The sequence below is a fragment of the Halyomorpha halys genome, unplaced genomic scaffold, assembly GCF_000696795.3.
Source record: "Halyomorpha halys isolate HHAL.00 unplaced genomic scaffold, Hhal_1.1 Scaffold165.1, whole genome shotgun sequence".
In the NCBI taxonomy this organism is placed as follows: domain Eukaryota; kingdom Metazoa; phylum Arthropoda; class Insecta; order Hemiptera; family Pentatomidae; genus Halyomorpha; species Halyomorpha halys.
In genome coordinates this window covers 771,051-794,859 of record NW_027111427.1, presented here as the reverse complement: position 1 = coordinate 794,859, position 23,809 = coordinate 771,051, and the positions used below count along the sequence as shown (strand labels likewise).

The 23,809-nt window shown below is 30.4% G+C and overlaps 1 protein-coding gene and 1 long non-coding RNA gene across 6 annotated transcripts in view; one reads left to right on the top strand and one right to left on the bottom strand.

Annotated features, from left to right (window-relative positions):
• The window catches only part of LOC106678874 (uncharacterized), a 45,225-nt gene extending 43,320 nt beyond the window's left edge, over nt 1-1,905 (top strand). The window contains exon 4 of the long non-coding RNA XR_001342853.2: nt 1,688-1,905. This is a non-coding gene — a long non-coding RNA (uncharacterized lncRNA). The remainder of the gene's footprint in view (nt 1-1,687) is intronic.
• LOC106678871 (glutamate receptor ionotropic, kainate 2) overlaps nt 1-23,809 on the bottom strand; it is a 676,475-nt gene that overhangs the window by 463,538 nt on the left and 189,128 nt on the right. The gene's annotated exons all lie outside the window — the stretch shown is intronic.

Genomic DNA, 23,809 nt, shown 5'->3' with positions numbered 1-23,809 from the left:
ATATCTTGGCCATTTATAAGATACAGGGAAATTATTAATTGAGGTGTAGATTGTTGACCGTAGATTAATGATTGGAGAAGTTTGTTGGGGGGTGCGGTCAGCAAAGAACAACATAAATAAACAAAACCATATTTATTTATTTTATGCCGACGTTTCAACCTGAGTTTCAGGTCTTCATCAGGGGTTGTGGCGTAGAAGGTAGGCTAGTAACTGGAGTTACTAGAAATTTTATAGTTTCCTTTCGGTGGATCCCTGTAATTCCTAAACTGCGGATTCTTTAAAAATGATTTTTTTTTTTTCGGTTGGCTCTATAGACTTTTTAGATGTTTGGCCGCCCGAACTAGCTTCTCTTTTAAGGGGATTGAGTTATTAGCCCTAAGCCTAGTTGCAACCTGGAGGACCACCAGCTGTGTGTTAGACACTGGTCGACCACAGGATAGCTCTAGAACCCCAGAGCTGAATTATTCAGGGCCACAGTAACAGAATTAAAAATGCTGACACAACTGGATTCGAACCCGGATTCTTGGAGTAGCACAGCATTTTACCTCTGAATCACTCTGCTCCCCAGTAAAAATCTATAATAGAAAAACTTAAGGAGCATTAAATTATGGGTAAATTAGTACCATAACGTAATAAATCGGCCAAGTGCTGTGGTTGTAAACCACCTAGCCTCCAATACATAGGCGTACCCAGCAGGAGTCATGAGGGGGCAGCTGCCTCCCTCCATTTCCCCCTAGTTAAAAGTAAAAATAAAATATTAATTTAATAACAATTAATTTTTTTCAAGAAAATACTTATTATATAACTAATAAATCACTAGTATATAATTTTGGTTTCATTCACCCTTTCCCTGTTTAGTTGTCACAACATGATTGACTATAGCTTCCACTCTCTGAGATCAGGAGTTTGCTAATAAGTTTGGATACTCTCCGGGTCAGAGTGGGCGAACGCCCTGAAACTAAATATCAACTATGCACCCCAACAAGGACAGCAAGGAGAAGTTGGGTCTCTCTATCGCAAATGCGGTACAGAGTCAGAAACACTAGCCCATGTGCTGGGAAAATGCCCCAACAACTCCCTCCTTATAGCAAGCCGGCACGAGGAGGTTATTGCGTTGACACCGACGGATCCCTAAGATACGCCGATATTTAAAAAAAATTGGATGCAAACCTCTGGTCTTGGAGCCAACGGTAAGATTTGAGAGTAACGACCTTGAACAAGAAGGTGGAGTGGAAAGGGGAAAAAAGGAAATATATGAAAAATGCGTCCCTTTCCTTAAGGAAAAATTCTGCGAGACCTTCACAGAGAGAGTTCACCGTGAGAGGCCTCTTGTTTGCATCTCGCGAAACAACAGATAGAACAAGGAGAATCTTAGAGGGCCTAGGTGTTAGCACTGGGGATATTGCGATCTTGGCAGAAAATATTTTGGACTACCTGCGGATCATACATCATCACCTGCCTGGGAATTAGCTCTAAGATTATTCATTGTTTTATTTATTTATTTAAATATATGGACCTGTCAATTTGTGTGTTTTAATTTATTTATTCCCTTACCTTATTTATTCATAAAATTATTTTATTATAATTATTATTTATTTTTAAACTTATTTACCCATTCAAATAACTTTAAAATAAACAAACTGTTTTTCTGTAAACTGATCTACTGGTGTGACTATTATTTCTCTAGTTTGATCTCACATTGCTGTCTAATGGTGAATTTGTTTAACGTGCCACTGGAGAGGATATAAAAGGGTGAATTGGGGAGAGTCAATTTGATCAAATGAAGTAAAAATTGAAGTGAAATGGAAAGAAATGGCGAAATGGAAGGAACAAGAAAGGAAAAAAAAAGTGAATAAATTGAAATATTTGTATCTAGTATGTAGACTGGAATTGATTGTAAAAGAAAACTGGGAAAAAAATTTGTCTTTCTTTTTTATTATAACATGTAAATATATGCAATTTATATATATCCGATCATGGACTGATTAGTATGGTGTGTATGTATCCCCGATGTATTTGGGCAGCATGGATGAATAAAGCATTTTTCTCTCTCTTTTTCACTAGGAACCAACGTTTAGGATTCGTAGAAAAACCGATAGCATAATCATCATATTGATAATTATAGTGATACATCATAGAATCAAATTGCGCAATTTAAACTTTATTTCATGAACCGCGCTCATTTTATTATGATAGAAGACATTTTATTATCCCTGTTTTTTTATCCTCCGAAATTGGCTTCTCTTCCCGATGCTTTATCTTTACGACTTAATGGAACAATAAAACTCTGCTTACCTTTAATTCGTCAGCATATTCTTCATCGAGATGGGCTTGCCATTGCGAATATAAAAAAGGTATTATTTTCGTTTTAGTATGGTAGTTTTATTTCAAGATTTTTGTGTCTGGACATTACTTCACTTTGTTACTATCATATTTGTTTTTATGAACTCAAGATATCGTTCGACCATAACCGTTGTTTCTCAAAATTCAATGTACATTATTCAAATTTTTCCATCTGTAAATACATACCCGATTTATATTTTTTGAAAAGATTTTTAACTGCCTCATCGATCCGATCCGTTTCTCTCTAAACGGTAATTCATATGAAAAAATATTTTAAACCTTTCGCTTAGTCAAAATATTAAAAATCAACCAAAAATAAAAAAAAAAAAGTTTATAAAAGTAATTGATAATCAGTTCGACTTAGCTCCTAAGTCGAGAGTAAAATTAGAATTGTGCACAGAATGCAAATTATAATACTCGAGTAGGGGATCAGAGAAAAGTTAGGAAGGATTAATTATCAATGCACGCTTGCTTCCCAACCATCATTTGGCCATTTTATCAAAGGTAGAATGGCGTCTGTACAGAAGAACAATAAAGAAGGGATAAGTTATTGAAAGGAAAAATTAATTATCTTATTATTGGTAGTTCACCAATTGATTGTTTAATTATTAAAATATTTTAAAAATCCCCTCTAAATTGTCAGTCAGATTGACAATAAAACCAAAAACGAAAGTTCAGATTGTAAGCTTAAGAAAAATGTATTACGCAGGAAATTTGATATTTGTACATTAAAATTTTAAATAGAAGAGTTTAAAGAGAAGATGTAGCAATTTTTAGTTTTTTGTTTTTTTTCATTATCTAATGACATTCGATTTCAAATGCCCAAAGTTTATTTTTCTAGTTTTTAAGCACTATTTTTTTAAGTACCTACATTTTTCAAAATCATGAGAGATAGTTGACTATGGATGACTTATACGAAGAGAATGTGGTTGGGGGTGCGGTCAAAATAAAACACAAATAAGTTGAAGTAACTTATTTAATCGTGCCAACGTTTCGGCTAGAATTTCTAGCCTTCATCAGGGCTAAGAACAGAACAAGATAACAACCAATGAATATAGAAAATACAATATAAACAGAATGACATAAAGTAAATAATTATACAGAATGGAATTAATAAAATAGAGTGATGAGAGAAGTGGAAAATAAAATGTATAAATAGGTAATTGAATAAGTAGGTAGAATAACATAATTAAGAAAATAAAGTTATATAATGCATAGAAATATGAATATATTAGTTTATTAATAATTAAAAAATTAAAATTATGAAAAGAAAAAGAAAATTGAGAGAAAGAAAATATATGTAACTGTTGAAATATGTAACCATAATATTATAATTAAGAGGCAAAATATAAGTAAAGTTTAACAAAAGAAATGAATAAAAAAATAAAATTTGAAAACAAAAATAATAATATATGGTGAACATAACTAATAACGTGAGTAAGGAAAATTGAGAAAAGAATGAAAAAGAAGGGGGAGGGAGTAAAATAAAGATTGAGGAAAAAAAGAGAATAAAACATAAAACGAACCTGTTAGCTTAGAATATATAATTGGGATTTTTTTTCACCTTTTAAATGTAAAAAGAAACATGTAAAAGCACCTTTACAATTGCTCTTTTACGATAGCACTACTAACCGATTTTTTTTTTTCCAAAGTATAAACTTGTTTCTCTAATTTTCAGAATGAAAAAGTTCGTTCAGGATTTAATTAAAAAACTAAATTATCGCTCCTTGAGTATATTGCTGGAAAAGCATATTTATTTGAAACGATTAACGTAAAACTATTTAGTACAAAGAATAATTTAAAACTTTAGTTAGTGAGGAACTAGTGTTATAAGTAATGGATAGTGTTTTCAACTGATTAATTAATTTTTGAATCCGTTTGTTAGAACAATTAAGTTAACGATTTTCATTTCTATACTTCAACCTATATATAGCAATACTTTAAACATACGGTTATTTTCTTTTGAACTGGAAAATCAGAACGTAAAAGAAAAAGCTATCATTTAAAATAAATTGCTGAATCGTGAGAAGCTCTAGATGAATAAGCCAAGAGTCGTTGATATGTTTCATCAGTTATATAACTGTTCTTTTCAATGTACTGTATACATTTAGGAGAAATATACGAATTGATCCGAACTATATGAATGCAAGTATTTTAAAATTTTATACATGGGAAGATATTGAAGTTGTTGAAATAAAATTAAAGATGAAAACGTTGGGGACCAATGAAATGACGAAAGCTTTGAGGTGGAAAAGCCTATTCCAATGATTTTTCCACTATGTTAGCTGCCAAATCCAGAGAGCAACTGATATTTTCAATATCCTCAGAATTTCCAAATTGATATTCAAACAACTGTCAAATCGACCAAAGCTTCAATCTGATATACAAAAATAAATTATACTTTTCAATTTTAACACCAAATCAAATGAAGGGCGAAAAGCGACACATCACACATCTCACCATGTTTTTAAAAAGTTGATGAAATGGAAAGACCCAAAAAAAAAAAAAAAAATTCTTTTATATGATTTTATTTTCAAATTTCTAGCCTGGCTGCGATAAGAATTTTTGCGTATATAATTAAAGCATTCTGTTCTCATTATAATTAATATTTAATTAATTACTGAATGTATAAACCTCCAATGCTTTCAAATATTAAAACGTGTCTATGCCTGATAATTTTTAATAGAAAAAACTGTTTATAACTGCACCTAAAGTTTTTATTAAGTCCAAACTCCGGCTTTGACTTAGATCATTTTTACTTTGAACGGTACAGATATTTTCTATTATACATAAAAAAGTTATGGTTCATTTCTTTCAAATGAGGTGGTAATCATTTATCAGTCTTATTTAATTTTTCACTAGAATATATAATAGGAAAAATGATGCGTACTGAAATTAGTGTAAGGATATTTTGAGGTTAGCTGAAGATGTAGAAACTATAAGAAACAGATACAAGAAATTTTAACTAACACTATGCAGAGATATTAAGTAAAATTAATTTATGAAAAAATATAAGATAAATTAAATGGGGATAGTTATAATTAGCCTTGATGGGATTTTCACTAATGAAATAAAGAGGAAAATTAACAAAAGTGTAATTATAATAAATAATTTTAATGCTTGAACTGTGATAAATGAATTTTAATTTTTTTTTAATGTAAAAGTTGACTAATAAGGTATACTTATTAACAAAAGAATATGTTTACCTAATGTTTTCATGTTTCATAGAAATTGTTGTTGTGACCTGGGCAGAATAGCCTGCATGAAGTTGAGTGTTTAAATATTTTTAGTTCCAAAATTGTATTAAGGTAAGATAAATTATAAATAATAGTGTTACCTAATTTGAATTGTTAAGATCATACATGTAATAAAAGCTGTTTTATGGTAGATGTCTCTGAGGATGGCCGGATTGGCCGAAACGTCGGACTTAGAAAAATAAAATGTTTTGAGACAAAAAAGGATAAAAATTGAATTATTTATTTATATAAAACTACGTTAATAAACGCTGGTAAAGAAGTGCTTATTGAAGTGAATACAAATATATCGAAATATACAGTTTATAGCAGAAATGGTTACAAATAGAAAGGGGTGGGTTTCAACAGATTTTGGTTCTACGAAAAACTATACAAAACCAAATTAGAGCATGTACTACTTCACTGTTACTTCTGGTAGTGTATAAGATAATGGCCTAAATAATGCTGAACTGAAAGAACTTATTCTATAGGAAAGTGATAGGCAGTTACTAAGCGAAATTTCTACCATATTGGATCATATATCATATCATATGTTTGTCCTGAAACAGATATTTGAGAGATGGGAAATTGAACAAGAAGTATACGCTTAACTAATCGACTTCAAAGCAGCCAATGCCTCCATCAATATTTACTGTCATTCATAGGGAAGTTAAAGCGACAGAGAAGGAATGGTTCCATGCATGGATTGGCTAATATGGTTCCAAATGAAGATTTTCGTCATGAAAAATAAAAAAAGACCGTTTTTTTTTCAAACTATGAACGCTTCAGTAGTTGGAAGCTGAAACTAAGATGGGTTGACTGAATTAAAAACATCGGTGAACATCGCATAATAAACTGGAAATATATCGTCCAAGGTAGACGCAGAGCTGTTAGAGACACCTAGAGATCTCCAAGGTTCGTAAGCCAACCGAAAAAAAATAAAAATAAATATATTCCAATGTGAAATTATGATAATCCATAACTTACATATTTTAGCAAGGTCTAATACTAAAAAAATAAAGATTGTTACCGTTAATGGTTCTGGCATCAGTAAGTAAAAAATGACTATTCACTACACATGACAGAAGAAAATGAAACATTCTCTTTAAATTTACCCTTCTTTTTGAACTCCATTAATGTGGTTATTAAAAGCCTTAGGAAGGGTTCAAAGGGAATACCCTTGTTTCTGCCAGGTAGATCTTTTGAGTAGGTGCTCATTTAATTTTTTAAATCTTTACTTTGGACACGGTTTGACTCTAGAGTAGGTAGAGTCGGTGATTTTTCATAATATATCTAGACACGTTAGGTTTTCTATTATATTTCTAAATATAATAGAAACTATTTTTCTTCAACTCATCGCGTATTATTTATTTTTCTATTTTATTTATTATTTATTAAACTATTGAAATTTATAGTAGATAGTTTTTAAATACAGTGAACAGTGATTTCAATATCTTTGACCGAACCCCGACCATCTTCATCATCATTTAAAAAATACGGTCAATCATTTATATATAATATAAATAGTTTTCATTTTCAATTTAAAATTTACATGATATCAAATGATTGATTGAAGATATTTTCACATATTTATTGCAATACTGAAAATTCATACATCGAAACAGTTTGAAGAGAAACAAACTGTGAATAATAAAGGCAACGACCGAGATATCTACAATGCTGTCTCATCAATTGAATTATATAAAAGCCGCAACTGCTGACCACAAAACGATGATTGGAAAAGTAATGGAAACATTCGTTCCTTTGTTATTTCATTGATATAGCTTGTTCGTACACAAATATTTATTAATGTAATAGATACCTAGTAACATATAAAAGACAGATATATATTTTTCAATGTTTTATCCAATTGAATATTGTGTTCCATTTATATCACTTTTTGAAATTAGTTATTTTTAAAAATGGAATAATTAAATATCAATTTAAAAAAAAATATTCTCCAAAAATAAAGATTAATTAAATAGGCTTAGTTTAAGACCAACAAGATTTTAGCACTGATGTTCTGTAAGAGCAATACAAATCATAAAGTTATGTATGCACAAGAAATTCGCAGTATATCAAAAACATTGTTAATTTGTTAATCTACTTACAAATATTTATTTTAAATAAGTTGATAACTAGTTAGAAAAAAAAATTAAAATAGGAAAGATAAATTTTAAAAACTTATATACATTTCTTGCGTATCCTTGATAATTGCCTATGAGCCGAAAAGTTACACAAAAATTAACAAAATTTTGAGATAATGGTCAAAAGTTATTTGAGTTTTTTTTTTTGGTTAAAGTTAACCACTCTCAAACAAAAAAAATAAAATTTAATATATAATCAATTAAAAATCCTATTAGCTTTGTGCAAAAATAACCAATACTCATTTTTGAGAGGTTTTTATCATTTCATATACCTAACATTGTCTACCGATGATGAAACGTATGCATATAAAAAAAAAAAAAAAACTCAGAAAAACCTCTATCTTTGTATTAATTTTATATTATTATTATTATTATTATTATTATTATTTTTTATACAGATGTCCATCCTCGTTTTTGATACCTCAAGTTTCATATAATTTATTTGTACCTTCCTTCATTTAATTCTTAATATAATACAGGAAATGATAGGGGATATCTGACAAGCTATGTTATAAAGTTTGGTCCAAGTAAAATAATATCTTACTCTTAAAATACTATTTTTTTTCTCTATAAACTTTTTTTCTCTTCAAGATTTTAATATAAAATATATAATATATATTAAATGATTATAAAATTATTAATATTAAATAATGAGAAAAAAAATGCAAAATGAACTATATTACGTGATTTTATTGCAAGATTTCAATTTATATTTAAGATTAATTTTTAAGTCATTATAATAAGTAACCCATCATTACTAATCAGTATATATATTTCCTATTAATATCATACATAATGGTTTTTAAGGTTTATTTATAAATTCATTTAAAATTTTTATGAAAAATCATCATGTAGAACTAAAACAAATATATCCCAATTAACGGGAAATATTTAACAGGGAGCGCGGTTGCCACGGGGTAAAGGTAAAGCGTAAGGATCCGAGTTCGAATCCGGCTGGGCAGAAAATTGTTTTCTGTTACACTGTAGTCGTGAGTCAACCCCTGTGGGTTCTGGAGCCCTCCTGGAGTCTACCCAGCCTCTTAAATTTAGTACCCTTAATTGGGTAAAAATTTGGCGGTCGAGCGTGATTCTGACCACATCACCTCCTTGCACAACCGTTGGTCTAGTAACAGTACTTCTTTGCAAGTAATTAACTCCTGAATTAAACCCTTCATAGGTTGTAGCGGTGCATATTTAATTTTTTTTTTAAATTAAATATTTAACTGGTTGATAATTGGGTAATAACTGGCAAATAATTATAAAGTTTTATAAAATGAGAACCTGTTTTACGACCACATAAAAATATTATTGAAGGAATAATTGTTATAATTTTATACAAAGTTAATAAAGAATAACGGTTATTAATTATGAAAGAAAACAAACAATATGGAACTACTAAGTTATTTACCAAAAATTCCCCTACTTCATATATCTTTTCAGCGGAAATGGGCGTGGATTGGGAGCAGTAGGAAATCGGTAATCTCTGATTGGTAGAGAGATTTGATTCACAGCCAATAGGAGAAGGCCGATTCGACTTCCCTTGGCTCATCTAATCGGCCGAAATCAGACTTCGCATCCTTTCCCTTTATCTAACCAATGCCTTTCATCTCATTATAACCAATATCCATTCTGTAATCTTTCCCCAATAGCCCACAGTCAGCTATGAGTCCAAACGATCAGCGTTTTCTTAAAATGTTCAAAGAACGATTCATACAAAACGTTCCGAGCTAAATACCCGAAATAAAAAAAAAAAAAAATCAGTTGCGATTTTAACTAATTAATTCCACTGAAAAACAAAAAGGTTTTTTTTTATGTTTGTACTTTAACCACTAAATCTTGATTTATTCATAGAATAATAATCTAAATCTTCATTGGTCATATCGATAGCTAACTTCACAGTTGTGCTATGTACATGGCAACTAACTTTATTAAAATTATAATTAAATATTCCCCTTTTTTAGGGAAACTAATTAAAAGTCCTAATTTTCTTAATAGAGAGAAACTTAAATTGTATTTTTCGTAAAGTAAATTTTCATGCACTTACCACTACAACGAATTTCGGATTTTTAGCAAAATCTAAACACATTTTCCCAAGTAACTTCCAAACTAAGAGCATGTCAGAATAGCGTGCCTTATTTTTTTGTAGAGAAAAAAATATTTATGCATTATATAATCATCTAAATTATTTGTTACATAGTCAAGTAAAAAAGATTTGATGTAAATTTAATTAGACTTTTAAATTTAATTTCAACTCGTTAAACGATATCTCATAAAATTCGATAATATTGGAATTTCAAAGAAATAAAAACTGATTAATTTATAATTAATAATTCTGGATCTAATTTTAATTAAAAAAAATAAATATGTATAACAAATCGTGTGTGTATAATATGAAGAAGAGATAAGAGTCAGAATTTTAATATCTCTCAAAGTTTTAATCATTAAATAGTAATAAAATCAATTCATAGTCGTGGTCTGAACAAACCGTTATCAATTTCAATTTAATCACTTTTATTATAATTTAATAACAATTTAAAAAGTATTCCTTGAAGTTTTCTTTTTTTTTTTAAATTTACTTGACTGTGCTCGGACAAATTTTTTTTTTTTTTTTTTTTTTTAACCTCCTATTTATTTATTTTTTAACAATTACAATTATATATTACTTAACCTAGGAAAAATTATATGTACACATATTTACATGTTATCTTGTTTTGCCTAATGGCATTATAAGATGAGGAAAACATTGTCCGCTGAAGGCGGTTTGTACATGAGTGGCGTGATAGCCAGAGAGATAATAGAGAATGGGGAGGGGCCATTCCAGCTGGTGCTCGGACAAAACCTCCTCAAAGATAATATATAATATATGTATCAAATATCAAAATATCCAGAAGATGGTCAGGGTTGCGGTCAAAAAGTTGTAAATTATTTATTATCCGACGTTTTGTCCTACTTTGTTGGGTTTCATAGGGCTATTGAAGCCCTACAAAGAAAGTCTTTTTAGCTATCATCTTGAAGAGCCCTGGAGAAGCCCTAAAAAGTATGGTGAAACGTCGGATAATTCTTCATATCCTCCTATAATATAAGAGACTTTCTAACTTTACTGAGATGATTGTCAATTCACTAGGAAACTTAGTGGTCGTAAGAAATTCATTTTTGTCTCAAATTGTAGTAAATTTTATCGGCATCAAAAATATAACCAGCTACTCTATAAATTAATAGAGTACTATAATATTAATATAACCATTAATTAATTAATACTATAAATTAATATAACCAGCTACTCTAGGCAGGCGTATGGTTTCAGACTTATTTAATGACCTTGGAAAAAGTAAGATTATTTCGTGTAATATCGTTCTATCAAAAATATCGTTTTAATATTAACGAAAAGAAACAATTTAGTAAAATCTATACTTTTTCATTTATTAGTTATATTAAAGGAATCAAAATGTTCGACACCTACAACACTGGCTCAAAATTCATATTGAACAGTTTTATTTGATTGCTTTTTATTATATGTGCATGATTTTTACTAAAAGAGACATAGTTTTCTTTACAGTAATGGGCTAGAGTCCAAAGTTTTCTGCTGTTACAGTATTTTCCTTATCGGAGTAAGTTGAACTGAGATGCGGGCAGGGCCGCTTGTAAGTTATTCTCTTGAACCCAAAACTGCTGGCATCCATAACTCCGTTTGCAAGTTATGAGCTTGTTGGTAATAATCCAACGGAAAGATATACCCAGTATAATATATATCAACATAATAAGTACTATAGCTTTCAGAATTGGCTCCACAGTCACGCATGAAATAACTTTTTCAAAAAACGTAAGAGGTTCAAGTCTGGTAAAGGGTGTCACTGCAGATCATTCCACTCCAAAAGATTCATGCCAAATGGAACCTGAAACTACCATGAGTGTGACTCCTCTGATTTTTTTGAAATGGTTTGGCGAGACTAGAATTCCATTAGTTCCAACACTCCATTCCAGCATCAGCGTGGAAAACTGATTAAATGAAAGGATGGATTGCATATTTTTACTTGATAACGACGGAATCAAAAAGAGAGTAGTGTTTAGAGGTATGTCACATGCCCATTTGTAAGTATGTAACCATTTTTTAAACCACCAATATTACAAACAATTAAACAATTTCAAGCTCTAAACACCTTTCTAATCTAGTGACACGGTGAGTAGGATGCACTTATCCCATATTACCCCTCACACGGGGGGGGGAAGAGTGATCCCCTATCCCCTCCTCGGAGATCCTCAGGTCGATAATGTAAATATTTTACATAAAAGTACAAATGTGAGGTAGTGATTATTTTAATTTTATTATTAATAATAATATTTTTTTTCTTTCTAAGTACATAGTTTGACTTTTATCCTTCTGTTTATATATATTTAGAGAAATTTAATGTATTTTTTTCCATTTATTTAATTCTTATTTTATGTTATTTTTATTTATTTTAGTATGAATTTGATCAGTTATCACTGTTACCTATTTTCCAACAATGCAGATTGTAATATTTATCAATAAATAAAGTTTGAATTTTGAGAAAAAAAAAAAAGCTTTCTAACCATTTTTGGGTTGAACTGCTCAACCGATTTTTAAGTTACTCATTTATATTCGAGTATTTTAAAATAATTTGAGGTCAAAATATAGACTTTTTTTTTATTATGTTTCATTATCTACTGAAATGACAGGTTTCCTATAATAATAATATTCTTTATTTATTCTGGGATTGATCCCTTTAGAATAATATACAGCCGTCAGAATTAGGCTTTAGAGCCTTAGAATGAAATACAAAATAAGAATGAAATTATAAAACGTTATAAAAACATAATAATAATGAATTTGAATAGATTAAAATGAACAACAATAATTAACAGAATATATATAATAAGAATAAAACAAATAAAGTAAAACCATATGTTATATCATACAAGACAAACACTTCTGATAATAAATAATAGATTACTGATAAAAATCAAATATAATTAAACTAAAAATAATAAATGGAATGGTAGAATTTATGCTAATATACATATTTACAAGAATAAACAAAATTCTGAAACATTAAGTACACAAAATATATAAACGTTGTTTGAAATATTCAATTGTTATTTTTCCGGAATTGTGAGGGCAGAAGGGGGTCGAAGATACGGGATTTGAAGGTTGGAAGGGTATTAGAACGACGAATGAAGGAGAAACAGTTACATATAAGTCTGAACGCCGTGAGTGGGTATTGCGGGAACGCACTGGGGATTTAAATTGAAGGATATCGGAGATGTACGATGTGCCTGTAGTGTTGCTGGCGGTGGTTATGGGGTACTGCATTGTACACTAACAGTTTAACAGTTTACGTTGCTACTGATGTTGATATAATGTAGTGAGTGATTCAGAAATTTGATTTCGTTTGCTTAAGATTTTGGGTGCTAATTTAATGGATTTTATGGTCCATTTTAATCAACTATAAAAATCATTTTGGAGGGACTTTTATTAGGTACGTATCTATTGTATAGACATACTCCTTTTATCTAAACTATAATTCTAAAAACAATAGTTTTTTCGGGATTATCATAGGAAGGAATATAAATATAATTTAAGTTATTTTGTCAAGTCAATGTAGATGCAATCCCTAGTTTAACATATGTCGAAGGTAGAATACTTTTAAGAGTAATTGGAATATAAAAAAGCTTCATTATCCTTTCCATGCATTAAAAAATTAAATTAAAAATATACAACTGAGAAAAGTTTTTCTAAAGTTCACAACTCAAACAAAACCCTGTATGATACATGAGACTGGCGGGGATGTTTATTTTTCTACACAAAGAGCCTAAGAGATATTCAGGAAAAGGGACTGGAACATAAAGAAAGTAAATTATTAAAAAAGGTCAGTGGATTAAGGCAGGAACTATGTTAATGCTGCCATACTATATCAGAGACCCCTGTCCAACCCAGAGCCACAAACAATAACTCATCCAATAAATGTAACCATTCCCTGAGGATGGAGGGATTTACAATTTAAATCGCGTTAGGACTTCTTTATTGGGCGGTGTCTGGTGCGATTACAACCATAAGATAAGCGGTAAGGGCACTTTGTAAGAGGAGAGAACGCCTTGAAAATTAGTTTTACCACTGACGTTTTTAATGGCTTCCAAAGTGGGAGGGAGGGAACAGCTCAAGCCGCGGTCAATTAGATGTGAATCAATAAGGCCTGGTTTCGGCCAATAATCTCTCACCTGTAAAAAGGGGCCGACAAGCTCCTTTCAACAACCTACTTAATTAATGTTCTGTTTAATTTTTAACCACACCCCAATTATATAGTTTGTTTTTCTTATTTACACCCTCATTTACCAACCGACATAGGTAATGCTAGAGAGAATTATCTCTTAATACGTTTGTTTTGTTTATTTTTAGCAAACTTCTGATAATTACTTAAAATAAAACAGATAAAACAGTTCAATCCCGTACTACTAGATCTCGTTTATCTGATATCTACCCTCCACCTCACCGAACTCCAGCGTTTAATAAATCTTTTTTTACCCGAGCTGCATATCTCAGGAACTCCATTCTCTCCAATATACGTCATGTACCAGCGCTTCTATTTAATTAGCTTTTACTTCACCAATCTAATCCTAATCTATTAGTTCAGATATTATGTAATTACTTTTTTTTTGTTTTTTTATGAGTTTAGTCAGTTAGTTTTTTAATGCATTTATTTTTTTTCTTCTCTGTATACAAGTTATAATTAAGTGTGACCACACTGTTTTTTTTTTGTTTTTATATACTATTATAAAATTAAAATTACCTTTGTAATTGTTCTAAGAATAAAAATCTATTTTTCATTTCATTTAATAAATGCCTGGAGGTTGCCGCTTTCAAAGCCAGTGGCACGAGTGAGAGAAGCGCTGGGATCTCCTGTGACTTTAATCTACCCTCAAAATATGTTTCAAATTTTAATTTTACGGTAATAGAACACAAATCTGTAATTATGAACCAACCAATATTTTCTTTAAAATGTGTGTTAAAGCGCAAAGTTTGGTTTATTCTTTTTATGTTTTACTTTCCAATTAGTTTTTTATTTGCATTCACTAAAAAATAAATTCGTTTTTATTTTATTATTATTTATTGTAATTTACAACTGTAAAAAAAAATACAATAAGTATATGTGAAATGTTCCAAACATTTGATAATCTTGGGAAGGAACCACCCAATAGTGGTACTTCAAACATTAATATAAATTAGATGGTTCCGTGGCCATCTTCTTTTCAGACGCCTCGGAGGATTATCAGGGATTGTCAAGGATTAAAGATTAAGAATTAATGGGTTAGGATGGTTAAGGAGTTTGGAATGAAAAGACGCATATCTGTTTTGGGCCAATTCTGCAAGGAAAGGGGTGTTAAGGTCTTTGTGGATGAGTTTATTTGTAACGTAATAAGGAGCGTAAATAATTTTACGGATGATTGGATACAGAAGGGATTTGATGGTTTGGTAGAGCCAAGATGGAGTCCTAAGTATCGAATCAGTTCAACAGGTATTAGTAGGATATATTTTAAACTAAAGTTATTTTGCACTTTGTAATTGTAATTTATTTTGAGCTCTTTACATCAATTTTGGACATTTAAGATTATTGGTGTATGCATACATTGTTATTGTGATGCATCTATGTACATAGGCAATACCAAGTGCAGTACGATTAAGACATGGATACAGGCTGATAAGATTAAGTCTATTGTGAGTTTTCTGGGCACCGAAACTGTTTTATGGTTTTTAGTGACTTCAACCACCCACCGACTCACCTCCATTCTTTAGTCTCTGAGACTTTGCGGAACCGTCTCAGGAGGGACCCTCCACAACATTGGTGATATAATGGTGGATTATATCACCAATGTTATAATGTTATAAAGTAAAACTTATAACCAGAGCCTGGATTTTTGCATGTAATTACTAATTTTGTTAACATGCATTTTTAAACGGTCGGTCAAATACCAACGAATTAGTGTACGTACCTGAAATTAACCAAATTCCATTTTGTATTTATTACGATAAATATACGTAACTCCATATTTAGATTGTTTCAAGAAAGTAAAAAGAAAAAATGAAAAGTTGAAATTTTATTAATCAGATTATTTAGATTAATTATCAAACCAAAAACGGTTATACTGTTCCACTGTTATGATACTACTATCAAGACAGCATTCAAAATATTACTGCAACGGTCACCGTAAAACCAGATCTGGAAAGGACAGTTGTTAATCCTAATTATCATAGTTGAGGTCAGATCTTCTGAATACAACGGAAATTTATTTAATTATCTTTGTGTTTTCAATTAAAATTAAATGTAGATAAGGTTCTGGAGATTCTTCAATCCCCGTATGGACGTAAATACCTTACCCTCATATTCAATTCGAATAGTTCAGTATTTATTTAACAGTGGGAAAAAAATATTCATAACAAAAATATATAGAGATTCAGAAATGCAAGACAATATCAGGATAAATTCGATTATTCAATAAAGGGCGGATTTTTTTTTTATTAAATGCAAATATAAAGGAATTGCGACAGAATCGGAACATTGAAATCTAATCGGGGGAATGAAGGAATACATTAAAAGTGTAACAGCTGCTCCAGGATCATTTCATATCATGCAAAAATATCGAATGTCCCGAGATCGGCTTTATTGCAACGAGAAGTGGAACAATATTGCCTATATAAAGATACCTAGATAAAGAAAAATTAGATATATATATACATGATTTCAAAAATGGAATTTAATTCTATTTGTTATGTTATTTTGTTGATGTTGTTCGTTATGGCATTAAACCTAATGGTCATCAATGCCTATCTATTTTTTTTTCGTAGATGTTCATTTGGTAATTTTCATTTTATTTCATTTAAATTCAATTTCATCCAATTTTGACATCATATTACCAATTTTGATGTAGGATTAAAATGTTCACACTTTGTTATCTAATTGTTAGTTCTACCCATCATATACTCGAAATTCAGTCATTAAAGTTGATAATTAATTTATATAATCATATAATATTATTTTCAAACAATGCTATTCGCTTATGCTACCTTCTATCTTTAAATCTTAGAAAAACTCACCATTATAATACATGAAAATCCATCCTAGACCCACCGACATCTTGAAATTTTATTAGATCTCTAAAAATATCCTAATGAACTATTTAAATATAAAGCCCAATTTTCTTGGTTTCTCCGAAACATGGCTTAATACTTTATAATCTACACAGATAGATCTACATTAGATTAATAATCAATTAGTAACCAATGGAAACTCTAAAACAATCAACTTACTCACTACCAAACCTAATGCAATAACACCATCATTTCCGTGCGTTTTTAGCCCACAACAATAAAAAATTATTATAGATTCCTTAAAAGGAAAAATTGTATATATCCGCAATATCCGAAAATTTCATTCATCCATTTCTATCTAATCACTCAATAAAATCAAAGAATAGCAATTAACTTAGTCTAGAGTATCTCCAGCCCTTAGAATAGAGAAGAGGTCTTACTGACTTCTTTAAGAAAAGATCAGAAAACTCCCAGAAAAAACATACATAACCAAAAAATGACATTGATAACCTACAAAATTTTACTTTTTTTAAAAAAAAATAAAATTCATTCTGCTTTTGATTCATTCTGGCACGCCCGCCTGCTATAGAAGATCCGTAAATTCCTACCCCCTACTCATTAAATTCCTACCCATTCTTACTATCTGTTCTTATCTCCCTGACAGATTGTAGAAAGTAAATCAAAACAGCGCTTATTCGTCCCTCTATCAGTCTCCTGGTGTAATTCAGGGTAGCATCCTTGGTCCTATCATTTTTACAGTTTTTACAGCTGACCTCCTAATACTATCCTCACCACATATACCAATAAAAATTATCTAGTATCAGAGGATAATGACCCTTCCATTGTATTCCAAACCCTCCAATTTCACATCACCACCGTTGAAGAGTGGTGTCAAAACTGGAGGATTGAAATAAATCACACCAAATCACATTTACTCTTCGTCGTAAGCACATGACTACCTGCCCCATAGTATCTTTTATTAATAAAACCCACCTACTCATGTCGAACAGATCTGCTACCTAGGACTACATCTGGACAAACGACTGACTTTGGATCCTCATACAAGACTGGAAAGGTAGGAAACTACTTGTTGGTTCCTTCTTTTAGAACACTTACTAGTCAAACGGTCTAAACCTCCAACTAAAATTACTTCTTTATATGACTATAATGAGGCCTATTTAGACTAATGGAGTTGAGCTTTGGGGGTCTACTAAACCATCAACAGCTAAACAGTCGAACATCAAACGTATCCAATCCTTTCAATCCAAAATCCTTAGAACCATAGTTAATCCATCCTACTACGTTTCCAACAGAACACTACACCATGACCTTTATACCTCCTTTGTCCTTGATTTCATACCAACCAAATTCTCAAAATTCCATATAAACCTTTCCAACCATCCTAATCCTTTGGTTCAAACCTTATCTAGTTCCACCCATCCCTACAGCCCCCCTAGAAGGTTGAAACGGCAGTGGCCAAGAGACTCATTAAAATAAAAATGGACAATTGGAGTTCTGGCAATGGTCAGATTCTCCACTCAAGTTGAGTGTTTGCGGCTTTAGTGCACTTGCTCAGCCTCCACTGGCTCATTACCAGTGATGCGGCGAGAGGGATGGGCTGGGATCTTTTGAGCTCTGCTCTACCCCTCACACGTGGGGGATAGAGTGGGTTCAGGGATCCTCAGGTCGATTGTGTAAATATTGTATATGTTATTTTATCATTATGTTTTTTGTCTATTCTTTTGTTTGTATATATTTTAAGAGTGTTTTTTAAATTTATTTATTTTTTTATTTTAGTATGTATGAGACCATTCACCACTATTAACTATTGCCCACAACTGTGGGAAAGATTGTAATATCTATCAATAAATAAATCTATCAACTAAACCATCGAATTCCTTTCGTATTGAATCCCTACAATCTAAAATCCTGAATGCTTCTAATTTTGTCACAAATCAAGTAAAGGACCTCAATACTCCATATATTCCCGATTCGGCAAGAACCAGATACCATTCCTCTCATGATAAACTTCCTAACTACCAAACCCACTTGTTTCTGACCTCTCTTCTCGTTTACACTACCTCAGTATGGCCTCGAGATCGTCTTCTCTAAAAATGTTGTTGGAGTCTTATAAATGGGTAGATTCTCCATAAGTCTGTGTCATACCGTTGTATAACTAACATAAAATTTACTTGTATATATTTTTAATACAGTCGTATATAGAAATTAAAGAAGAAAAAATGGACATGGTTTACGTAAAAACAGTTTGTTAGTAAACAAAAATCAAACTGAAGACGCTTTCTTTGAGGTCCGTGTCGGTTTAGTTATTGGTCCTATTGCTTTTACACATAAGCTAGAAACATTATTGAGTTAATTGTATGTATTTATTCATGTACTCATTATGTAAATAATATGCACCAGGTAAATAAATAAAATTAGCTCTTTGCCTATCAATTTCGTTATGAACATAAATATTTTATCTATATTATAAATAATATATACATATTAATCTTGTCCTGAGAAATAGAAGATGAACAAGATAACAAAGAAGGATGAATTGTAACTTTCGAGAGATCTATCTCGTCTTGTCCAATGGGCCCGACCCATAACGACCCTTCCGGTCAAATGAATACATTGACCCTCCTTCCGTTAGTCCATTCAGAGCCCAAGATGGGTCTTACTCTGTTTACGGTTCGTTGGCTACAAAACATTCTGATTCGAAAACATGGAAGTGGTCCAGATAATCATTTAACAATTGACGTTTGTTTCCAATGATAAAGTTGGTTATTAATGGATGAAAATGAATATTTAAACATTTATATGTATGGATGAAATCGTTCTGGTATAACTTTTTTGATATTCTAATATTTTTTATATAGGGTAATTTGTAGATAAAATGAAATAAGGGTTGTAAAATGGAGGGGAAAGAAAAAAAGGAATAAATTGAAAAGCTTGTATTTAGTTTGTAGACTGGTCATTGTAAAAGAATACTGTGGAAAAAAAATGTTATCTTTCTATTATATTGTGCCATATAAAAATATGTAATTTATATATGTCCGATCACGGATTGATTAGTATGCTGTGTAATGTAGCAACCCGATGTATTTGGGCAGCATGAATGAATAAATTTCTTTCTCTTCTCTTCTACTCTATTAGTCATTTTTATACAAGATTTATATATAGTACAATTTTTTTTTTACTAAAAGAGGCAGAAGTGGTATAAAAACCTTTGCAGTGTCCCATTATGATTTTAAAACTCAAAAATATTTCTATTTATGAAAAAAAAAAAAAAAATGTGAAAATGATTTCAACTTCAAGATTTTGTAGAAGTTCTTTTTTGTGCATAAAATACAAAACCAGCTTCTCAACCATAATACTTATGTACATCCAAAAATGTTCATTATCATTATAAGAATAGATAAGACAAGGTATTAAGCCGAATATGTGAGTGTTTCAACTTTTATAATTTTTTTTTTTACATTTTTCTCCTCTGTAAGAAACACTACATAAATATATAGATAAATAAGTTAGTTTTATAAATTACTATTTACCTTAAGGCTTTATCAAATATATGATTCAGTGAGGTGTTTTAATTTTAAATATAAGGAAATTATTCTTTTAAAAACCTATACAAGAAAAATAAAAATAAAATAGTTTAAAAAGCCAAGAAAGTAAACAAACATACATTATATCATAATAAAAAAAACAAAGGAAAATTATTATTCTTGGTCAAAAGTATATATTTTATATACAATAAACAAATTTTGTACATATTCATATTTCAAGTTTTGTCTATTAGTATATTTTCGGTACGTTTTTGGATGTATTTGATTAGTGATGTCTTAGGATTTAAATATTTTTTTCTGATTTTACAATAATTTAATACACGGGGCATTATATTTCTTTAACAAATTTTGAGAAAGCGTTTTTTTAAAACAAAATATTTTAGAAAATGCCGTTTTTGTCATGATTCTGTCCATCATGGACCAGTTCTTTCATTTAAGTTGACACCAGAGTGATAATTTCATGATGAAAATCATTGATTTGAAAAATAGCAATTGAAAATATGATGGTCAACTGAAGGTTAATTTGGCGTTTTAAACGATTTTAGTGTGTCCTGAATTTTTATAAAAAAATAAATTGTTACTATATATATTTTTTAAAGGAATTTAAACTTATAACATGTTTTAAGAAAACCAACTTTTCCTTTTCCAAACCTTGTCCAGAGGCGCTAACTTTCTTATCTATTTATTTTCTGTTTAAACATTTAATTTTTAGAGTATTATTGAATTTCAATAAAGATGAAAAAAAAATAGCCCTTTTGGTGAAATAAAAAAAATCTTTCTATAACGGCATAAAACTGGAAAATAATTTAAAACAATAAAATAAAAGTATATATATTTTTCAAACTAACGAAAATAAATAGAGTATTTGATCCTGGTTAAATTACTTTGATTAATTTAATAAAAAAAAAGCACATTGAAGAAATCTCAGAGGAATCTGAGGAATTTCAGATGAAAAATATTATTAATTTTTCCGAGAAAATCCACAATAATATTATAAAATAGGAGAGATATGATTTATTAAAGTTAATTTTATACTTTACAAGAGTGGAAGATTATTATATTTTCTTTATCAAGATTTTATTATTGTTAAGTCATCAACATTAATGTTGATGACTTCTAATCAACGTTTCAAGTTATCCTTATTATTTAGAAATAATATATTTTTTCACATCATTTAATGTAGTTACATATAATGGTATACTTTTTCCTAGATTCCTTGAAATCTGTTTATCTGAACATTTTGTCATTTGTATACATAATTAAAAAACTAAAATATTAACAATATATGGATGTTAACAACTAAGTATCTTTATTGCATAAGTATAACTTAGAATCCAGTTTTTCAAGATTTCCCAGTGATAGTTGTATATTCAATTTGTGAAAGTACCTAAAGTGATATTAAATCACAGGAGACAGAATAAAAGTTATGAGGGTTTTTTTTTTTTTTTATATAAATAAAAATTAGTTGAGTGACTTTGAAGTCTTGTTTATTTCATATTAAATTTAAACAAAAAAAGTATTAATATATTTCAATAAATGGGAGTTAAAATGCATTTTGCATGAATGTTATTTAGTCAATAATAATCAATTATTAAGATTCATAAAATATAAAAATTAGAACATTCGATCGAATTTTATGGTGTCAGTGCTGATTTATTAAAACTTGCTTATCTTCAGCAACATAAAATAACGCACCGCAGCAATAAAGCAGACAATTTTAAAATTGCCAGTAACTTTTTACAGTTATCTTATGGATTTACGGATAGTAATTTATTTAGAAAATAAATCATATATCTAAAAATGTTAGAAAAAAAATTAATTTATCAAATCAGCTTATAACAATATATTTGGTAAATGGACTTCAAACTATCTGTTCAATCGTTTGCCAGAAAAACTAATAAATGAATAAACCACAAAGAGAACTAAAAAAGCAATAATTACTGGGTACTTTTTTTACTTCTACATTTCCCAATAACTGATTTTGATCCACCAAATGACCATATCTGAATGTATTTTTTTTTCTTCTTCATATATTTTGCTTATCTTTGGAGCGCGGAATTACTGCGCGGGGTCTTTTTCGATAAAAAGCAGACAAAACTTAGGTCGAGTCTGGCACCCGTGACTGCTTTACTAACTCCGTATATTCCTACCTTCTATTTACTTTCTCATCATCCGTTCCTTTATTACTGATGGATTATTAGAAGAAAACCATAATGGTTCCTATTCATATCTCTTTTTTTCATCCACTGGTGTTCCTCAAGGTAGTATTCTCGAGTCCATCCTCTACACCGTACAGCTGACATCCCAACCAATCCGAACACTATCCTCACCAAGTATGCCGATGACACATGTGTGGTCTCAGTTAATAATAACCCTTTGATTACATCCCAAACTCTCAAGCCTCATATCATAACCCTCGAAGAATGGTGCCGAAATGGGAGGATAAATATAAATCCAATCAAACCACCTTTACTCTTCGTCGTAAACCTACCGGCTGCCCTAATAATGTTGCTCTCACCCTTGGACTACATTTGGACAAACGACTAACTTTAATCCTCACATAAGACTGGAAACTGCACGTTGATTCCGACTATTACAGCACTTATTAGACAAACGGTCTAAACTTCCAGTTCATTACAAAAGACTGATTTACATGGAAATAATTAAGCCTATCAGGACATAAGGGTCGAGCTTCAGGGCTCCACTAAACCTTCGAATTCCTCTCGTATCCAATCCTTACAATCCAAAATCCTTCGTAAGATCCTCAATCCTTACTTTGACACAAATAAAACCATCCATAAGGACTTTACTAATAATAATAGTTTCTAACCTTACTTCCTCTTTAATTCTTGACAATCCAGCGCCTGAAAAGAAGTTCTTCAGACCAATGGGTAGTTTCTATACATGGCTGTATCATACCATTATGATTTTTCTTCAAATTTACTTGTTGCATTTAATGTACAGTTGTAACTGTCAATAAATAAATTTTAAAAAACAACTTTTACTTCCTTACTTATGAAAAGCTTAATTTCAACTCAAATTAGGGTGGAAAGATAAAATTGTGTGATACGCATTCCACCCTAGTTTTTTATACACATCGATCAATAAACAAACTGTATTTTTTCAATAATTAGATGAAAGATGGATTATTTTTTTCCAAGGGGTAGGATCAAAATTATCCAATCACTCTGAGCCCGGGAAAAGCCCGCTTTCCCATTGGCTAAGCTAACAGGAAAAGTTTATAACGGAATAATCGAAAGGGGAGGAATAATTTGGTTTGCGCAAGCCGGGATGTAGTTATTAAAGTTTTAATTATTGCCCTGCTATTCCTTTACAACTTCTATATCTCTCCTTTGGCAATATTCTCCAACCTCTTATTATAGAAATTCCTTCTGTTACGTCTTACTATAAATCGCATAT